At 53.6% G+C, this 4,659-nt stretch overlaps 1 pseudogene; it reads left to right on the top strand.

Annotated features, from left to right (window-relative positions):
- The first annotated feature begins 3,621 nt into the window (after positions 1-3,621).
- LOC110594608 lies at positions 3,622-4,235 on the top strand (annotated as a pseudogene).
- Positions 4,236-4,659: the final 424 nt, after the last annotated feature.

The following is a 4,659-nucleotide window of genomic DNA, read 5'->3' as shown; positions in this document are numbered from 1 at the left end:
AGCACCTCCCCCAGGGGAGAGGCTGAGGATGGGGCAGGGAGGGCACTAAGGTTTGCTGGGTTGAGGACAGGGGGCTGGGGTGGGGGAATGGGCTGGGGTGCTTACCGCCTCTGCCTGACTGTTGGAGCCATATTTTGTCTTTCAGTTTTTCAGATGCTGTGGAACCAAAAAGAGGTCATTAGGGCTGGGCGACATGGAACTTGGGCCCGTATTTTCATCAGACCTCACCCCGCCATGGGAGAAGCCACAAGGCAGTTCCTGTTAGTGTCACCCTCTTAGCCCAGCAAAGTGGGCAGGGAGGAAGGAGTGCTCAGCCTATGGGGAGAAGCCCTGAGGTCCCACCCCTACCCATAGCGGCCCCAGGACCCCGACTCCCAAGCCAGACTGTCCAGAGATACCCCTGACCCTCTCAAGTCTGCAACTCAGTTTTGGACCAAGGAGATGCCTACAGTCTCTCCTCAGTCTCCAGACTCTCGTATTTGAGAATTACGCTTTTAGTCTAACCTCAAGCCCTCTTGCTGGCTTATACTGTGACTTTCCAGGACCTCTTCCTTATGCACACGCACACAGGATACACACACACACAGGATACACATACAGGATGAGGTCCTGAAAACTCATTTAGCTCATGAACCTCAGGACAAAGTTGACACTCTCACCTTTCCTAAAAATTCCCCCTTGTGCTTCCATTTTCTCTCAAACTGGCAGTGTAAATATGGCCCTTGAGTTTCCTCATCCTGTATGACCTCTTTATTGCTTAACACAATTCCCTCTAGCTGCAGCACAGATCATATCCCCAACTGTGACTGCAGAAACTCTAGCCCTAGGCTCAGCCCCTCCAGAGGATACTCCGTTGGGAGAATCCAGGCCAGCAAGCCAGCACTGACCTAACTCTGACCGGCATCCCTCTGCTTCAGTCCTGTGCCGTTTGTCTTCAGCTTTCTCCTCGTCCCAACCCATGCCCTGTGGACAGCCCAGCCCAACACAGCACCCCAGTCTCCGCTCCACTGTTAGTCCTCCCAACAGCCAACTTACAGGTAAGGAAATGGAGGCCCAGAGAGAGGGTGTGATAGGCCTGTGTCACACAGCAACTCAAGACTGCACCAGAACAGAAAGCTAGGCCTTCAACTCCCAGCTAGGGCTCCTTCCCCAGACAATCCCACCATTACTGCCTCCCGGAATGGTCTCCAAGGAGTCATCCTTCCAGGCCTGGGCCCTACGTCGGGGGTTGGCACTCTGTTCCCCAGCCCTGCCTGGAGCCCCACTCACTTTGCTCAACGGCCTTAGGATTCTCAGCCTCTGCCTTGGGCCTTCTCAGTTAAAACAGGTCTTGATCTTGTTCCTCTATGATAGTCTCCTGCTCAGACTGCACCCCCAGCTGGAGCTCTGCTGTCCCTCGGTCTCCAGGCTAGGCCTGCCTCTCAGCCCTCCCAGGACAGCCTCAAGAACTGCTCCTCCTCCTCCAGGGGAGAGGTCAGTAGGGTAGGGGTTTGGCTGGTGCCACGTGAGTCAAGTCCAGATGCACTGCCCAAAATGCATCCCTGCTCCCGCCAGTGGCACTATAAAGACCAAGTTCTGAGGCAGCCCTTGTGAGGTCAGAGGTGGAGCCCTGGGTGGGTGCTCCGGGTCTCACGGTCCCAGAGGAAAGGCCTGCCCTCCAAGCCAAGTGTTCATCCTGCCTCTGGGGCCAGAGCCTGAGGAAGCCCTCCCAGAGTCCCAGACCTGGGGAAGGCTCCTGAGACAAAACTATGAAGAAAGCTGTGCAGAATGGTGACTGAAGGTGGAAATTTCTGGAGATCAACAGACAGGTGGAGGGATTGGGAAGGAGACCCTGGGTCAGTCCTCAAGTGTCCCCAATCTGAGAGGAAAGAGGACACGTAAATCGTACTTTCAGCGAAATCTGAGAGGAGATGTAGAAACCCTTCTCTGGGGGCCCTAGTCTGAGGTGGGGTGGGAGAAACCTAGACATCTCCTTTAGGAAAGGCAAGCAAGGCCTCGTGAAGAAGCCAAAGTGGGACCCGGGTGTGGGACTCAGGCTCAGGGTTGTGGGAGCTCAATGACCAAGGTGGTGTCAGGAGGGACCCTGGGGACCAGCTCAGTCCGAGAGGACTTCTGGAGTTGAGGCCTGGCTGGCCTCGAAGGATGGAGCAGCAGTTGGGGATTTGAGCAGATCACCCAATGTTGAGACATGAGCAAGCTGTTGCTGGCCTGCAGACTCTAAGGACACCTGCCAGGTGGGGTGGGATGGTGAAAACAAAGTCCAGGGAACTTCTGAGGCCAGGCAGCCCTTCATTCATAGGAGAAGATACAGGGTTTTTCCCAAGCCCACCTCTTGAAACGAAACTGTCCGCTAGAGGGTGCCAAAGACCAGGCCAGGTCTAGAACCTGCAGAGCCCCAGTCTCTACTGCCATACACACGCTTCCCCCCCCCCCCCCCCCCCGCCCATAGCCAGAAACCCTTTGAAAGGAGCTAATGTCCACTGTGACCGAAAAGCCTGAGGCTCTGCCCCTCACTCTCCTCTGCAGATTCTAAGTGGGCTCAGGATATGGCGTCTCTTCCTTCTGGAAGAAGGAGATGTATTCTGGAAGTGGGGGAGCCCTGCCTTTCTTCCTTTCCTATGCACTGACAGGGGTAGGGATAGGTAAGGTCAGAAGTGGAGCCTAGGTCTCGAGTGAGGTCAGGGCTTGGCAGAGTTGGACTGGGCTGGTGAGTTTGGTGAGACAGGGAACTGGGATCAATGTTGGGGTCCGGGATCAGGCCCTGGGCTCATTTACTGGACTGGATGCTGGGGGCCGAGAGGTGGAAAAGACACCATCCCAGCTGTCTCATGGGACAGACAAGCAGCGGGTTACTTAGGACATGCCATGATAAAGTGGAAGTAATATGGGCAGAGCTAACCCAGTCTGGAGAGGACAGGGATCTTCCAGAAGAGGTGACATAGGTGCTGGATCCTCCAAGATGAGCAGAGGAAGGAGGGGGAAATGGTATTTGAAACTCGGTGGGCAGCTGGGTTCAGTGGCTCAGCCTGTAATCCCGCGCTTTGGGAGGCTGAGGTGAGTGAATTGCCTGAGCCTGCCGGTTCGAGACCCACCCGGGCAACTTGGTGAGACCTCATCTCTACAATAAAGCAAAAACTAGTCGGACGTGGTAGCGCACGCCTGTAGTTCCAGTCACTTGGAAGGCTGAGGCAGAATGACAGCCGGAGCCCATCAGGTAGAGGCTGCGGTGGCTGGGAGTGGCCACTGCACTCCAGTCTGGGCCACAGAGTGAGACTCCATCTCAAAAAAAAAAAAAAAAAAGAGCCAAGCTCAGTGGCTCAGCCTGTAATCCCACGCCTTTGGGAGGCTGAGGTGAGTGGATTGCCTGAGCCCGCGGGTTCGAGACCTGCCCGGGCAACTTGGCGAGACCTCATCTCTACAATAAATCAAAAATTAGCCGGGCGTGGTAGCCCACACCTGTAGTTTCAGCTACTCGGAAGGCTGAGGCAGAAGGATCACCAGAGCCCAGCAGGTCGAGGCTGCGGTGGCCGGGAGTGGCCACTGCACTCCAGTCTGGGCGACAGAGTGAGACTCCAACTCAAAACAAAAAACAAAAAAAAAAAGAGAGGTTTTGCAGACGCCGCCGCCTTGAGCCTTTTCCCATCAGCCATGGTCAACCCTACCGTGTTCTTTGACATCACTGTTGATGACGAGCCCTTGGGCCACATCTCCTTCGAGCTGTTTGCAGACAAAGTTCCAAAGACAGCAGAAAACTCGTGCTGTGAGCACTGGAGAGAAAGGATTCAGTTATAAGGGTTCCTGCTTTCACAGAATTATTCCAGGGTTTATGTGCCAGGATGGTGAATTTACATGCCATAATGGCACTGGCGGCAAGTCCATCTATGGGGAGAAATTTGATGATGAGAACTTCATCTTGAAGCACACAGGTCCCGGCATCTTGTCCATGGCAAATGCTGGACCCAACACAAACGGTTCCCAGTTTTTCATCTGCACTACTAAGACTGAATGGTTGGAGGGCAAGCATGTGGTTTTTGGCAAGGTGAAAGAGGGCATGAATGTTGTGCAAGCCATGGAGGGCTTTGGGTCCAAGAATGGCAAGACCAGCAAGAAGATCACCATTACTGACTGTGGACAACTCTAATAAATTTGACTTGTTTTATCTTAAACTACCAGATCATTCCTTCTGTAGCTCAGGAGAGCACCCCCTCCATCCTGTTTGCTTGCAGTATCCCTACAATCTTGTTCTCTTGCTACAATTCTTTGGGTTCCATATTTTCCTTATTCCCTTCCACGTCTAGTTGGATTGCAGAGAAATAAAAACTAAATAACAAAAAAAAGAAACTTGGTGGGGGCCGGATGGGGTGGCTCATGCCTGTAATCCTAGCACTTTGGGAGGCAGAGGCAAGAGGATTGACTGAGTCCAATGGTTCGAGAACAGCCTGGACAACTTGGCAAAACTTTGTCTCTACAATACTTGTTTTGTTTTGTTTTGTTTTTGAGTTGGAGTCTCACTCTGTCGCCCAGACTGGAGTGCAGTGGCCACTCCCGGCCACCGCAGCCTCAACCTGCTGGGCTCTGGCGATCCTTCCGCCTCAGCCTTCCAAGTAGCTAGAACTACAGGAACGCACTACTACACCCGGCTAATTTTTTGATTTATTG

The sequence above is a fragment of the Carlito syrichta genome, unplaced genomic scaffold, assembly GCF_000164805.1.
Source record: "Carlito syrichta isolate Samal-C Ts95f unplaced genomic scaffold, Tarsius_syrichta-2.0.1 Scaffold316469, whole genome shotgun sequence".
Lineage (NCBI taxonomy): Eukaryota > Metazoa > Chordata > Mammalia > Primates > Tarsiidae > Carlito > Carlito syrichta.
Note: the sequence above shows the minus strand (reverse complement) of the source record. Positions and strands in the feature narration are given on the sequence as shown.